Source organism: Anabrus simplex, chromosome 5 (assembly GCF_040414725.1).
Source record: "Anabrus simplex isolate iqAnaSimp1 chromosome 5, ASM4041472v1, whole genome shotgun sequence".
Taxonomy (NCBI): Eukaryota; Metazoa; Arthropoda; class Insecta; order Orthoptera; family Tettigoniidae; genus Anabrus; species Anabrus simplex.
Genome location: NC_090269.1, coordinates 136,224,642 through 136,242,115, shown reverse-complemented (window position 1 = coordinate 136,242,115; position 17,474 = coordinate 136,224,642). Strand labels below are relative to the sequence as shown.

Below are 17,474 nucleotides of genomic sequence, written 5' to 3'. Positions count from 1 at the left end.
ATTCGTGAGTAACGGGCATGAAAGTAGCAAGAATGAATGTTGGTACAAACAGGTGGGAACAATAGCAGGAGAGTATTCGAATGAGGAGATAAAGGCTAAGTTATTAATAATAATAATAATAATAATAATAATGGTGTGTGCCCTCCGGAGAGACCTAGTGTAGTTCTTTTGAGCTGATGCTTTTTAGGCAACCTGCACATCTGTGAGGACAGGGCCATCTAACATGAATTGTAATGTTGGAGGCAGTACAAACATCCAGCCTCTGTGCCCGAGGAACTGACCTGTGCCAGGAATCGAACCCAGGACCTCTCAGGCCATGGAGCTGGACTAAGTTAGGAATGAATTTGAAGAAGCTGTAAACACAAATTGGCTTTGGTGATAAAGCCATGTGAAACAAATGGAGGAGGATAGGTTACCTAGGAGAATAATGGACACTGTTGTGGAGGATAAAAGGAGTAAAGGGAGACCAAGGTGACGATAGTTCAACTCTGATTTAAAGGTACGAGGTATGGACCTAAATGAGGCCAAAGAGCTAGTTACAAATACAGGATTGTGGAGGTAGTTAATTCACAAAGGCTTGTTGCAAATTGAACACTGAAAGGCATAACTCTATAAAAGAAGATGAGGTTACATTTTGGGATAGAAGTAGCACTTCATAACATTTCACTGCATCTTCAGGAGAATTACTGCACAATTAAGGTCAAAATCAACATAAATACTGTAGAACATCAACTGTTTTTTAATTATTCAATTACTGTATAAAATATGTACTGTTTCAAGAGTCTATAAAAATCTTCTAAAAGATAGAGCATAGATAGAAAAATAATTTTATAAGTATACATAAAAACTCTAGTTTGATTGCCTATTTACATTACAGTGTGTTTACTTATTAGATTTACAATCCACAAGACTTGCAATTTACCATGTTCTCAGAACATTTGCTGGGAAACTTCACCCCTGCAAGCAAGATGTCACCTATATCTTTCAGTGGGTTTAAACATGGTGTCAATACACTGACGATAATGTAGGGGATAAAGCAGAATGCTGCAACCCACCATGATATTAGAACAAGGATCACAAACCAGAACAGTCCATTGATGATTTCTCCGCCAGAGGCCATTGTATATATCCGTATTAAATCTGTAAGGGATAAATTTTACATTTCAGTTGAGCACACAATTTATAATATATACATGAGCTAATTGGGGTGTATCAAGAAGAAAATTGTATCAAAGAATAAAATTATATTCATCTAAAGTGTCATTTTCCACATAAATGTTGCAGCCTCAAATCTGATAATACCTAAACCATTTAAGGACTGAATCCTATACTTTGCAATATTCAACAAATTATCTCAAAATTCAAACAGAACACTGATTTATAATGGATTATAAGGGAACACATATGAATAATTTTTCTGCATATACAGAGTGTCCCAGCAGAAAGGGTCAATATTCAGAGATATGACAGGAACAATCATTTGAAGCAAAAAACTTCATATGGACATATGCCCTATTCTGATTGGTTTCCGAGATACAACACACTTAATGTACACTTGTTTTTGAACTAGTTGCATGCACGTATGTGTCTTACCCATCCAACCTCTTTGACGTTTTGAAATGGGTGCAAGTTTTCCTTATGTAATGATACATGCAGATATTTACTGTGTGCCCATAGTAGGACTACGCAGAAGTTTTTTGCTTCAAATGATTATTCCTGTCATATCTCTGAATAATAATAATGTTATTGGCTTTACATCCCATTAACTACTTATATGGTTTTCTCAGAACGCCAAGGTGGTGGAATTTAGTCCCAAAGGAGTTCTTTTACATGCCGGTAAATCTACCGACACGAGGCTGATGTATTTGAGCACCTTCAAATACGACCAGACTGAGCCAGGATTGAACCTGCCATGTTGGGGTCAGAAGGCCAGCACCTCAATCGTCTGAGCCACTCGGCCCAGCCCTCTATCTTGACCATGCCTCCTAGGACACCTGTACAGGTAAGGTACATAATCTCTCCACAGCCATAATCAATGAGCTTTCTGGTTAAAATTATTTTGCTAATCTTTGTAAAAAGTATCCTCTTAAAATAAGAGATGGATATTATGAGATTAATCTGTGACCTTCTCCAAGAGGTAGCAGTATTTTTTTGCTATTGGCTTTACGTCGCACCGACACAGATAGGTCTTATGGCGACGATGGGATAGGAAAGGCCTAGGAGTTGGAAGGAAGTGGCCGTGGCCTTAATTAAGGTACAGCCCCAGCATTTGTCTGGTGTGAAAATGGGAAACTACAGAAAACCATCTTCAGGGTTGCCGACAGTGGGATTCGAACCCACTATCTTCCTGATGCAAGCTCACAGCTGCGCCCCCTTAACCGCACGGCCAACTCGCCCAGTGGGGTAGCAGTTAACCCACTGACATACCCATTTTAATGTACTCAGCATGTGCATGTATACCATTTTTTCATGCATAAGATACCGTTTTACACTACACTAGAGTCCCGTTAATCCTAAAGTCCAGTTAACCCGAAGTGAAATATTCAATTTTTAAAAAAATTCTCCTTATTGAAATGAAAGAACATATGAAATGAAGATTTACTTGCATTTTGTTAGTCATATTTTACTAGAATAACTTAATGTAAACATAATTACACATCATAAACCATCAATCACTGGTCGTTTATCTTTATAAAGTCTGTTAGTTTCTTTTGCCGTCGTGATTGGAACCTACTCGCAGATGCAGTGTTAAACCAGTGTCTCATAAACATCACATCAGTGGATATAGCATCCGGCTCTATGGCTAAATGGTTAGCGTGCTGGCCTTTGCCCACAGGGGTCCCGGGTTTGATTCCCGGCAGGGTCGGGAATTTTAACCTTAATTGGTTAATTTCGTTGGCACGGGGACTGGGTGTATGTGTCGTCTTCATCATCATTTTATCCTCATAACGACGCGCAGGTCGCCTACGGGAGTCGAATCAAAAGACCTGCATCTGGCAAGCCGAACTTGTCCTCTGACACTCCCGGCACTAAAAGCCATACGCCATTTCAGTGGATATAGCAGCGGAGTGTTGCTTGACGTAGCATACAGCAAGTTCTAAGGCGGCCGCGGCATCTGAATGTGACACTAGTTGTTCATTGTGGTCTTCTTCGTCATCACTCTGTTCCTCATCAACTCCAGATTCTTTCTCCTCCGTTGCTACAATTTCTTGGTCTGTTTGTAATTGATGTCAGTCAGCTTCCATCCACTCGCTAATGTCATTTTCATTGTCGTTTTCTCTTCTGCGGGCACTTAACTACCCTACTGTAATTTTATACAGTATTTTATTAATGTAACTTCTAAAGAATGGACATTTCAAATTACAGTATGTACTGTACTGTATTGTAGAAACTATTTTCCTCAGACGGTTGAGGCGCTGGCCTTCTGACCCCAACATGGCAGGTTCGATCCTGGCTTAGTCCGGTGGTATTTGAAGGTGCTCAAATACGTCAGCCTCGTGTAAGTAGATTTACTGGCACGTAAAAGAACTCCTGGGAGAGAATACCCCGGCACCTAGGTGTCTATGGAAACTTGCTGGAAACCGTAAAAGTAGTTAGCGGGACGTGAAAACAATAATATTATTATTAGAAAATATTTTCCGGTTAATCCGAAAATTTTGTAATCCGTACAGACTCCGGTCCCAATTAGTTCGGATTAACGAAACTCTACTGTACTAAGATTTATACATGTGATCTGCAACATACTGAATTTTAAACCATCATGCCCTTGTTTGATGTGGTGAAGTGCAGCACCCAGAAGAACAATTTGTAAGTTTTAATGGTGTGAAACACCCTAAAATGCTCCTGGAAATGCAAAGCCACCAAATACTTTCACAGTCGTATCTCACTACACTTTTTTTGCCAGTCTTGCTTTCAACACAGCATGGCATGGTTTAGGGTTATAAATTTTGTGAAATGTTCCCAGTGAACTCATACAGGGTGAGATGAGTTTTTCTCTGTGAATAACTGATCGGCAAAACTGTTTTTTTCAGTAGCTGTCTCATCCCATAAAGAGTGGTGAATCACATGTTGAGAAATGTGTGTAGGGGAGGGATCTGGAGGGAGGGTCCTGTTTATGATGGGTTTTATTCCAGAATTTCATATAAAATCATAATTGGATGGTTTATCACCTGTTCTACTCCACTCCCAGCCACCTTCCTGTGTCTTTTTTTCAAATGCATCATCACTCTCATGTGAAATTTTTTGTTATGCTGCTATAATTTTCACTGCTAGTAAATAAAATTGATTAGTTTTCTAAAACTACATTACTGCCCAATTCACTCTGACTATCCCATAATATATGTTCGATTTTATTCCTCGTAATACAATGTTCACTAGGGCCAGCCATTTCCGCTGATTATCAAGCGGGTAATCACCCTACTTGGTGAGTGATTGCCTGCTGCGTGCTGCAATCTTTTATGTTCATTCCAACTTCAAGAGAGAGAGAGAGAGCAGATTCTTAGCTTACAGATGGTATACTGAATGTCATGCCATTTGTGGACAGCAGGCTTGAACTAGTTGCAGAAACCTTACCTCTCAGCAGACCGCCCGCCAGGCATCTGTGTATGAATGGTCACTGCATGCGCAGCCGCCTGGCAGTCGGCAAAGTATGCCAATGAGTTAATACTGCAAGCTGCTATCTTGAAGCACCTACCTATGCTAAAGAATTTAAGGTAGTTTGAGAACGTGAAATGGAGCCACATAACCTCTTATGGAGAAGCAGACCTCTAACAGTAAAGTGATATCAACAGCAGTGGAAAACATCATGCAAAGTATAATGTTTACATTGCAGTTTCTAATCTTGCCACCTCTACCATGACAATACAAAGACAGTGCTCAACAGCGAGTACTGGGGCGCATAGTTAAATAGTACTGTGCCAAACAAATATAAGCAAAGAGAACTTATTCCAAAAATAAAATGAATTCCACATAAACAAACACAAAGGTAGTCAATTATTTAGTTGTTCTTCCGGGTTGAATCGTGTAGTTGTTTTATAAGGGGCAGTCAAATGAAAATCGAACACCCACTACAACATGACCATGGAATGGTTTTATTCAAAAGTAATTGCCAAAAGTGTTAATACACTGATCCCACTGGGAGACGAAATGATCAATTCCAGTTCTGTAGAAAGAGGTAGGTTGCTGATAGATCCACAACTGCACCCACTCTTGCACTTCCTCGTCCGAATGAAACCAATGTCCATGAATGTCTTTCTTCAGGTCGCCAGATTGGAAGAATGGGAGCGAGCATTATCATGCAACAGGATGACTCCGTCCGACAGCAATCCAGGGCGTTTTGACTTAATGGCGCAACACAGTTTCTGTAAAGTGCCTTCATAGTGCTGCGCATTGATTGTGGTTCCACGCTTGAGGAAGTCGACAAGCAGCAGAACAGTTAATTGTGTCCAGGTTCTGCCTTGTCAATACAATTCAGAATGTATTATTATTTAAACTATCATTTACTTACATACACACACAAGTACATATTTCAAGAAAACCAAATTATCTTCTTCAGCTTGTTGGTAAAATCACATGTATCAAAGACCTTATTTAAAATGAACTATGTGCCAACAGATTGCTGACAAGATGACAATACAACAATATTAAAAATTCAAACATGAAAATCTTTCATGCATTGGATGTCTATATGTGATATATTAAAATACAGCTGGTTGACTGTTGATCTATTGGATTCAAATGTGGCATTATTAATGGTCTTTCATAGTCCCACTGTTTGGTGTTGAGACCATCTGCTTATCAGTTAAATATCTTAAGGGAAAGTAAATCTGTTATTTGTAGATCAAGCCTGCCAGGTTAAAATGGACTTTTTCATTTGTCTGTAAGAAAAAAGAAAAGAACGAACATGTAATGGTACTAAAGGCACCATGACGGGCTGAGAATCCAACGTTTAAATAAAAAGCAACTTACTTAAGTGTTTATATGAGTAAATGATAGTTTAAATAATAATTGTATTGACAAGACGGAACCTGGACACAATTAACTATAATAATTAAGTCAATATGGACCATTTGTGTGCCATCATGGTTAAGTTAATATATATTAAGCAGAAGAACACCATCATGACTTTACTGAAACTTGTGTGAACAGCTTTGGATTTCTTTGGCGGGAGAGAATTGCAATGTTTCCATTGTTGGCTTTGCTCTCAGGCTCGAAATGGTGGCACCACGTTTCACCCCCTGTGACGATATGGCACAGAAACACATACTCTTCCTTGTGGTACTGCTGCAGATGACCCAGATATGAAGCCATTCTATCACTCTTTTGTCCCTCCGTCAGTTGATGTGGAACCCAATGTGCGCAAATTTTTCAGAAATGCAAGTGATCTTTGATAATGCCAACCTGAACACAAATTTCTTCCTCTGTGATTCATTGGTTTTCCCAGATAAGGCCATCAAAGACTTAATAACAATAAAAAATCTTCCACCTTTTTGATACTTATATTTGCATTTTGCCAAATCAATTAATCATACACAGTACATGTTTCGTTCTTTTTTACACTCGTCATGGACAGGCAGTGTTCACCATACATAGCAGACATGCGAATTCAGCACCCTCAGCCACCAGAAAACAAACCATACTTCTCTGCTCTTCTTTGCTTGCCTCAATGTCTACAACAGGACAAACACACTAGACCAGTCCGTACACCAATAAAGACATAACCCAACAACTGTGTGCACCTGTGACTTATCAATATGCAGTTCTCCTACCACAGCGATGGCAGAATCGATATGTAACAACAGTGCTGCCAACTTTTGCACAGAATGTGTGTTATGGTAGGTGTTCAGTTTACATTTGACTTCCCCTTATATGTACCTTACAACCCAGATGAAGTCAGTTAAAATAAAAAATTAAAAAGAAAGAAATGCAATTACTAAGGGTGGTGCTTCTTAGCGTTTTGATTTCAGAAATTTAGCATTTTGATTTGTACATTTAGCATTTCATAGCTTTTTTGTAATTTAGCATTTTATTGCATTTTGAAAAAAACATTGAATTTAAGTTAATTCTGATAAATAGATGATATCTTTCAATAATATTACTGTGAAATTATAATTGCATTTAGATAAAGTTAACAGTCAAATAAGAATCCAAGAAGTATAATAAAATTGTACATTTAATTTAAATTGATAACAGAAAAAACAAATTTATATAGACACAAAATCAGAATTAAAAAAAGGAAATATACAAAATTAACTTCAGTTATGTTCATGAATCATGGCACTGCTGAAGAAAATCCTAGAACATTCCTCAACATTTGTTCTGTCATTCATGTTCTCTTATCAGTCACTTACAATTAAACTGTATTTACTGGAATACTTTCAGCATCTACAATCATGGTAAAATCCTAAATACATTAGACAGCTGGTTGGGCAAACTGTGGGCATCTGAACTTAACAACCATAAGCAAGCATTCAGAGGCCACCCAAGGGTGCATAAACTCCTTAGTTCAAGTTCCCAAAGAAGAATCCTGTTTCCCTATGGGGTCGGATATGAAGCAAGATGAATCTTTGTAGCAAGTTTCTACATACTAAAAGTCTCATGTTGGCTCCGTATTGATGTCACTAAACATATACAAATGTAAAAATCCACCAATTCAGTATACTGTTCAATCAGGTAAGAGGTATCGCCTGATAACAAATATTATTACATGTTTCGTCTACTTAGTGAACATCTTCAGCTAAATACCGTAAGTACTAAACCATTATTGAAATGAAAATCCACAGCCTGTTTCCAGTCATTTGACCGGGTCAGGAATGGAAGAAATGAAGCCCCCATCTAGCGGCGAGGATAGGAATTGTGCCGCATTCCTCTGGGACAAATAAACCATTATTAGATATGAGTTATTAAAAGAGAACAATGGAATTAAAATCCATAGGGAAACTAATACATGACCCATTAAAATCTTTCAGATAGAGAACCAGTTGCATTCTAACAAGGCTGCAGAGCAGCTTAAGAACTTCAAACGGGGCCAGTGGAGAACCTCACACGTTTTACACGTTACATGTGGTTGTCGTTAGAAAGATGTGAAATTTAAAGGTTTAACTGTTCCCTGTTGACTGATCGATGCTACAGGAGGATGTTTATCCCTAATTTAAATATTTCTCATGCACTTTGTTATATGTGACACATAATTTGGTTTCTCACTACATCAATACCTTGTGTATCAAAATATCAAAGAACAATATTAAGACTTTCATGTGATTAGCTTGCCAGTAATATGTCTGATGATTTACACCTTGATAGATGTACTTTCTATTCATATTTTAATTTGGTGCTTCAGTCCAGATTTTAATGGATCAAGTACAGTATTAGTTTCCCTATGGATTTTAATTCCACTGTTCCCTTTTAATAACTCAAATCTAATAATGGTTTAGTACTTATGGTATTTAGCTGAAGATGTCCACTAAGTGGACGAAACTTGTATTAATATTTGGTATCCGGTGATATCTTTTATCTGATTAAATAGTGTACTGATTTGGTGGATCTCTTACATTTGTATATGCAAGTTTCTATGCCCAGATGCCCCCTGACATCATCCTCATCAGAGGATTTAATGAGATGAAATGAATGACATGATATTTGATAGTAGGAACGGGAGAGGGTGAAACCTGGTGCCGGTATATAATCTACTCCTGTCAAATAGCACCGAGAGTCTGCTCAAGGCTTTACATCCCCATCTGATGGGCAAATCACCATCAACAGCATCACATGCCTTCACTTCACATGAGAATTGTGGAAAGGATTGGAGTTGAATCCAGGCTTTTGGAACACAATCTAGTGTTTAGAAATTGTACACCACCACCTCTCCTATCCTGCGGCCAACATTCTGATGGTGAAACTGTTTTCAACCAACGGAACTCGAACCACTTGATGCCTTAACAATAATGCCCACTAGGTGGGCTCCCAAAGAAGAATAAAACACATAAATAAACATGTATATGAAAAAGATAGTTTTGCATTTACGGTATATTGCATATTGGTATAAATTTGGAATTTATTGCATGTTCAAAACACATTAAATATGGTCTACACTAGCAAAAAATTGAAAATACAGAAGTAGAAGCCTTAATAAGCATTCTGTTTAATATTGCTATTGCAAAAAGTCACCACCCCCACCAATTACTCAGTAATGAGCCACCAACGGCCTTGGGTTCATTATATTAAAATACTCAGCAACATCCCTGAACAACCACCAATTAAAGTTTGTCAGTCAAGTTCATTTCCATGCTGACTAATGGTATGCCATTGTCAACCTGTGGTTGAGGGATGAGCTATCCATTTCTCTCCTAATTCACTCATTTTTTTTCCTTAACCATTCATTATGTCTAGATAAGTGAGGTTGTGCTGTACTCTACCTCAGTAGTATTGTTTAAAATGACTTGGAGAATTCTTCTTTTGTTATACTTCTAACACTATTTTGAGGGAATAAGACTAACTAACCCCATGGCAACTACAGCCCTTGAAGGGCCCTGGCCTACCAAGCGACCGCTGCTCAGCCCGTTTAATTGTTACATTTTTTTGTTCTATATATTTTTGAAAGTGATATTTGTCACATTCATAAAATATTGGTTACTTACATTAAAATGGCCACATCACAAATCTGTTACACTGTTGGAGCAGAGGGAGAGGTGATAATCCCACGTGGCAGATAGGGGGTTCCTCACCGGCTTGCCAGTGGACTTGAGCAAAATAAAATAGCTCTCGTGGACCACACACAACTTTGGACTTGGATGATCAATGGTGAGGAAGGTAGAAGAGCGTGGGCGGCAACATCCTAACAGCAGAAGAGGCGGAGGAACCATCGATCACCAGCTGCTGCCTTACAGTTTATAGGGGGATCACCCTGACGTTAATTGGAACCTTACGGGATCACATCCAGAGCTGTTACTCGGGGACCTCTTGACAGTCAACCATGAAAAGCAAGTATAATCTCAACTCAAAAATACCACAACAGGACGTAGGTGGATCAGAGAAATTAGAGAGGATCTGAAGGAAATTGGCTTTACACCAGAAGACCCCACAGATAAGATAAAATGAAACAAAAAATTCCAGGACACAAACACCCACTTCAAACTCATAAGAAAGAAATTCACAACACAAATATTTTTCAACACCAGAAGAGGCACTAAAATGATTGTATGCGGTCATAAGAGTAAAAGAAGAAGAAGAATATTGCCAGAAATCTCAGGTGAATGAAACGTACATGTTTACCATCCTTTTCACTGCTGGTGGTCTTAAAGTGTTCACAAAAAGCAGGCAACTCGTAATTTGAACAAGATACTGTCACATCTTATCAAATCTGATATTTATTTCACAGACATGAAGTAAAACGCTAAATTACAGCAAGAGCTGGGGTGAGATAGAGTATGAGAAAAGACAAATATGAGAGCATAAAAGGACGAACTCATATTTTCACACACTACTGACTTCATACAAAGGCTCTCCCATCAAAAAGACCAGTTTTTCCAGATCTTTTCTTACCAGCAGGCAATAACTTTGTAAAGCTTTCCAGTTTTATCAGGAGGTAGGGCATTCACATTCAATGAGGGAACCTTTCTTGAGAATTCCTTCTTGTTGTGTGAAGTGTCTGGCTCCATGGCTAAATGGTTAGCGTGCTGGCCTCTGGTCACAGGGGTCCAGGTTCAATTCCCGGCAGGGTCGGGAATGTTAACCATCATTGGTTAATTTCGCTGGCACAGGGGCTGGGTGTATGTGTCATCTTCATCATCATTTCATCCTCAGCACGACACGCAGGTCGCCTACGGGAGTCAAATCAAAAGACCTGCACCTGGCGAGCCGAACTTGTCCTCAGACAAAAACCATTTCATTTAGTGTGTGAAGTATAGAATAAGGAGGGAGTTAGGTAGGTAAGTACAAGAAAAGGGAGAGGTAAAGGAAAACTCAAGAATGACCCCTTCAATCAGCTGAAGAAGCTGAGAAGCAGAAGTGAGCACATCAGGAACTGAGAAGAAATAGATCTGGAAGAAGGGCGGTTGATAAGAGGGAGCCCATCTATGAAGACAGCAATGCACAAAGATGTGAATATTCTTGACATTGTGTTTTCATGTTCTTTTTTTTCTCTTTTCTGTTGCTCCTTCTCCCCATGCTAGATTCTTCCTGCATGTGTTCCTATCCACCATCCTAGCCCTATCTGTGATGATAATAATAATGTCCTCAGCTAATGAGTAGCAGACCTATTGAAGGGGTGGATGTTTTATTTTGATTAATAGTGTAGTCTAAATATCAGTGTGAAGGAATATCTCATAGACACATATCGATGTTCAGACAAATTTCTTATGCACTGAACTGTGTTCCATTCAAACCGCAGTACATACATAAAGAAAATAAATGTTTAGAAATTGTTAGGATTGTGATAAACCTGTCAAGCATGAAGTCAGGGAACAGGTGTTTTATAAGAAGCATATTTAAAGAAAATAGCTATCATTAATATTTCTAAGCCTCGTGACTCATGACAGTTTTTTTAAATTGATTTATTTTTGAGTTCTAATATCCAGGAAGTGTTCCATTTTAATAGTACCACAGTTCTCTATTAGTACTGTGTACCCCATTTGCTTAGTGACATTTTTATTGTACATGCTTTTTTTTTTTACAATTGTTACTTTTATTGTCATAAAAGAGGGAAATTGTCAAGATGAACCTCATACTAAAAAGACATTTGGAAACTTGTTCTAATAATAATAATCTAGCTTAAAATTAAAATATTCTTAAGAACTTTAAAGACTGTGCATTTAAGAAACTGGAACACTATTCCTGAGATTCTAAAGCATGAAACAAATGTCAAAAATGCAACAGTTAGGCTCTCACTCTTTTAACCTTATGAGAAATTTTGTTTGGAACCAATTATAATGTAGATCTAAGTAGTCCCATCATACCCTTCATTATTCTCCTAGCATATTTTTTCTACTTCCTCAAAATGCTGCAATAGTGATATCCAGTGCCGGATTAAGGTATTTGGGGGCTCTGGGCTATTCAAAAATGTGGGGCCCCTTCTTCGTAACATCACATAAGACTACCATACTGAAGTTGTTATAGAACTACTTCCACCTAAATTAATAAATAGGGAAGTGTTGAAATAGACTACAATTTTTCTCTATTTTTCATGTTAATATTTCATAATGCCAAGACATATTTTACATTTGTCTCATCACTATCAAATCGACATACAAAACAGAACTTACGTTTTTTGGCACAATTAGGATATTTTCTATCCATTTTACAAGAACATTACAGTTGTAACTTACGAATGGTTCAATAATCAGAGATGAACTGGAAGTTCTCTTACTGATGCAAAGATATAGTATAACATGCGCATTCCACAATGCTTCCCCTGTCCCCTCCCGCTCACTTCCTAGACCTCTTCCTCATTTCCCCTCTGCCCGTACTCGCAAGCTGCCAGATTTAAATTTTCGTCAACAATAACCTTTACAATAATTACAGTGCGTGAGTAGCGAGGATTCGTGTCTCCGGACGGTAACTGATTTTAGCAGAGATGAAATATTAATGCCGACAGCTGATAAGAAGGAAGGAAGGAAGAGTGCATGTTCGATATTTTGTGAGCGTAAATATTCATATACATCGACGGAGGTGGAGCAGCAGGCCTCTTTATACAATTTTAGGTTTGGCCAAGGGCCAGGGCCCCTTAGCACGCGGGGCCTGGGGCTGCAGCCCCTTTAGCCCCCCCCCCCCCCCCCATTAATCTGGCCCTGGTGATATCTACAATCAAAACTCCTATATTTCACCCCCGACCCCCCCCCCCAAAAAATCAAACAGTATTATATGCAAAATCCATAGTATGTAGGCCTACATCATATATCACCGATCAGCCCTTCGTATTATTTTGCTGTACTTTCTCACTCACACAACTGAATTAAATACCATACCTTCATTACGGAATTCGAGGTCACTGACCTACAGCTCGTATCCTATGCCATGATATACGGTAAGTTTCTGTCTTTTTTCCTCGTTTAGTACGAATTAATTGACTATCTTCTCCCAATTTACAATATCTGCATAAACATTCCGTAATTGCCGCGCCCACTAAACCATCCCTGTTTATTTTTACACGTTATACAAGACCAACTAAAAATAACCGAGATTTCCCGTGATTATTTTTAAAACAACTCTCAAAAGAAATAAAATATGAGCTATAATAATGCTTACTCTTAATAAATCAGTGGAAGTAGCGACACAGTTCTACCTGACAGATAAGAGTAAAGTAGAAAGCAGTAACCTGTCGTAAGACGCGCTTATTAGACGACACGCCCAAAGTCCCGTACATGGGATGTTTGGGATTGGCTAATCCGGGCAACCGCGTCACGCGCAGATAATAAGCATCCGCGGCGTAGGTGCACGTGGTAATGACAGTGTGAACTGTATATCAAAGAGAATGTGCAGTGTATATACATACCTTACAGATTATAGTGCATTGTAGGATCTTCGATGCACCATATTATCAGAGCATTTATATGGAAACATCACACCTGCCAGTAAAATGTCCGACAGGGGTTTCAAGCCATTGATGCATGGTGTAAACACACTCACAATAACATACGGAACAAAACAGAAGCTCGCAACCCACCACGACAAAAACACGAGTATTAACAACCAGAAGAGTATGTTAACAATATCTGTTCCACTGGCACCCATCTCTGACTGTTCCTTTATTTCTTTTTCTGTAACAAGAGAAATACAGTAGGTATGAAATATTTTTCCAGTAGTGATTTAGGAAAATTGGTAATTACAGTTCAGCATTAAACGCTTTGACAGGAATGGACAAAAAAAAAAAAAAAAAAAAAAAAACTGAAGTAGAGTTTAATATGCAAAATCACTTGCTACAATGAAACATACAGAAGATGGTAATCCAAGAGCGAGACTTACGATCCTGTGCGCCCCGACCAGACTCTTAAGTTTCGGCGAGAGTGATATTCTATCGGTATAGTACCGTACTATGTCATGAAGCCAAATAAATCTGTACCTCCTACGAAAGTTTCAAATATATTTCTAGCAAAACTTGGATAAAAATATATCCAATCGTTATTATTATCTAACTAATAATTTCATCTCTTCAGATGTACGTAAGCTTGATCTTACGAGCAACAGATCCGTTTAATCCATTCCAGTCCAATTACCGGTACAGAATATTATGTTACAATGCTTTCACTCTAATGAACTTACTGTTTTTCCTTTATATTTTATTTTGCCGATTTACTTACTACTGTAGGACAATCGTAGCAGAGAGACCAACAAGGAGTAACTGGATTGGTACCTATACCAGAGAGACTGCTCCCGCAAGTTCTTCATACAAACCTGCCTGTTACGTAAGGATAAAACTGGTTGGTTCCGTGTTCAAGGTTATCGGGCAGATTTGAGGCAGCTGTGGAAGTCATTTAGTCGCCAGCAAGTGCGTGCATAATTAAAGGCGTGCGTCTTCTCAAACAGGTTGGAAGAATTTCTGACCCTTAATCCAACGGTAGACTGTATAGATACTTCGGTCATAGCGGAGGTAATGATCCGCAAACTCGGTCCATTTTGCGTTGTCCTTGATCGGGATGATGCGCTGCTTCGCCCGCGGTTTGGGGAGATTTAAAGGAAGGGTGATCGCGTTTTCACGTAATCACTCCCAATGTACCCATACGTGATACGGTATATGTAATTGTTATTACCACCAAACATGTTAGTTCAATGCGTTGCGGCACGGCCATTTATGGCTGCGAGCTCTGTACTCGGGAGACAGATTCAAAATTCGAATCCCCCGTCGGCAGTCCTAGAAATAATTTTCCGTGGTTTCCCATTTTAGCTCTTCTCAAGGCCATGGCCGCTTCCGTCCCATTCCTAGCCCGTTCAGTTACATCTACAGATCACATCCCCCTAAACCCAAAAGTAAATTTTTGTCTTTTCAACAGCCCCCACCTGCACTACTTATTAAGTCAACTGCTTCTAGATTGTTCTTAAATGTTCTAACACACCTGATAAATCGTGGTCAAAGAAGAAATCAAATTTGGGTCCTTGGAATAATGCTTGGCAATGCCAGTTGCTGAAATCACGCTGACTGACCTGGCAAGACTGATATAAATCTTCATTTTAAAAAAATAGTCCTTTCCATTTTGCGTATGAAACTGATTTGTATTGTATATTGAAGAAGGGATGTAGCTCTGTAGCTGCTCCCACAAATTTATTGTGGTTTCGCTTCACAGGATTGATGGGAATCGTACTCGGGGCTCAAACTCGGATCTGTAACATCTCTTGTATCTGGCAATGGTGTGCTGCCTTCTCTTTCAGATATTGCTGACGAGGTGTCACTGCTTTTACTATCACTCTTGCTACCACTATTTCTCTCCAGACATGAATTAGTCAATGCTGGCACCCATGGGATGATTTTCAATTATTTCGATCCATGGGCGCCCGCAAGGGGAGGCAAGGGGGGCACTTGCCCCCCCCCCCCCTGGAATTCTAAAGATGTTGATGTTCAATTGTTTAAAATCATACCAGATTATTTCATAAACTGAAATTACTGACAGTCATCTAGCATATGTTATAACTGGAAGTTTCTGTAAACAATTTAATGTTGCTGATGTTATATTGGTTTTTATATTCAAGAAAATTGTTAATGTGCCCCCCCTGGAAAAGATCCTGTGGGCGCCCATGTTTCGATCACATGTCGAACCATTTTCCTTTCTTCCGAAGTTATTCATGAAGAAAAACCTCTTTCAGAGAAATAATGTAATGCATATTCTAGATCAGGGGTTTCCAAAAGGCGGCCCGCGGACCGCATGTGGCCCGCGAAGACATTTTTGCGACCCGGAAGAGCACTGTAAGAAATAATGTGAAGAAAAGTCACAAAAATATTTAATAGCTCGTTCAAAAACGTATTAATTTTTATACACCTTATAGATCCAAGTCAAAACTAATTATTCTTTAATACTCTTTTCAAGTATTCACTTGTTCTCAATAGATTATTGTTGATTTTAAAACATTTAAAATCCAAATTTAAAGTAATAATGTTGTTATTTTTGCATCCCACTGACTACTTTTTATGGTTTTCGGAGACGCCGAGGTGTCGAAATTTTGTCTCGCAGGAGTTCTTTTATGTGCCAATAAATCTGCCGACACGAGGCTGACGTACTTGAGCATCTTTAAGTACCACCGGACTGAGCCAGGATCGAACCTGCCAAGCTGGGGTCAGAAGGCCGGCGCCTCAACTGTCTGAGCCACTCAGTCCGGCTCCAAATTTCACTCTTTGATGCAGTTTTAAAATAATATTTTAAGCAATTAAAATGATCAAACCCTACTTTCAATTGAACTATACATATTATTTCATAATGGTGCTTCTATACTATTTGCAGAATTTTAAGATAATTGGCCTATTCAGGCGCGGCCCGCGAACATGACTAAGGTTTCCAAAATGGCCCTCGAGCCCTTACAAATTGGAAACCCCTGTTCTAGATCATTAGCCAGATTCATGACTGCTCTCTCAAAGGAACATGTGTTAACAGCCTCACACAGAAAGCTCAAGGTAACACGCTCGCTTGAGCTGGTCACCAGAGCTGTCCACATTTAGCTATAGCTAATGCGTGCAATCTTATTATACATTTTCATATTGATTTCAGGGCCTTACAGCTCAAAATGACAGCTAAATTTTTGTGCATTGCTTTCTTATGGTCCCCTCATCCTCTCTGTGAAATTTCATGGATGGTTTGAATATGACCGTATCAATAGTTCCCTTGTCATCCTCAACAGCCTTTATCTTCTCTGTCCAGCTCATTATCATCTACTACTTTCTTTTGAAAAGGTACTGGTATTCTCTGGATTCCTGTAGTTTTTATTCTATTTCATTCCCTATTCTCTTGCACTTACCTTTTTCCCTGCTCAGCATTCATCAATAGCGGGCGAGTTGGGCATGCGGTTAGGGGCGTGCGGCTGTGAGCTTGCATCTAGGAGATAGTGGGTTAGACTGTCGGCAGCCCTGAAGATGGTTTTCCGTGGTTTCCCATTTTCACACCAGGAAAATGCTGGAGCTGTACCTTAATTAAGGCCATGGCTGCTTCCTTCCCACTCCTAAGCCTTTCCTATCTCATCGTCACCATAAGACCTATCTGTGCCAGTGTGATGTAAAGTAGATTCTAAAAAAACAGAAACATTTATTCCAGTTTGATCTTATGTTCCTTCCTATCTTATTCATCAGCAGCCCTAGTGATCTCATTTCTTGTTCTTGTTTAACATGTTCTTCAAAACGAGCAAGTGAGTGATCTTTATTCGTGGCAAAGTTAGGGCTCAAGGTCCTCTCTTACACTTAACCACAACATTGAAATGAAATGAAATGGCATATGGCTTTTAGTTCCAGAAGTGTCTGAGGACAAGTTCGCCTCGCCGGGTGCAGGTCTTTTGATTTGACTCCC

The 17,474-nt window shown here is 39.1% G+C and overlaps 1 long non-coding RNA gene across 3 annotated transcripts; it reads right to left on the bottom strand.

The window, feature by feature from the left end:
* Positions 1–716: 716 nt before the first annotated feature.
* LOC136873852 (uncharacterized) lies at positions 717–14,426 on the bottom strand. Of its 3 annotated transcripts, none has more exons than XR_010860184.2 (3): positions 14,292–14,426; positions 13,487–13,751; positions 717–1,140 (listed from the first exon to the last, which is right to left on the bottom strand). It is a non-coding gene; the product is annotated as an uncharacterized lncRNA (long non-coding RNA). The 3 variants fall into 3 exon arrangements; XR_010860185.2 differs by having other exon boundaries at positions 14,254–14,390; XR_010860186.2 differs by lacking the exon at positions 14,292–14,426 and adding an exon at positions 13,957–14,118.
* Between the last annotated feature and the right edge of the window lie 3,048 nt (positions 14,427–17,474).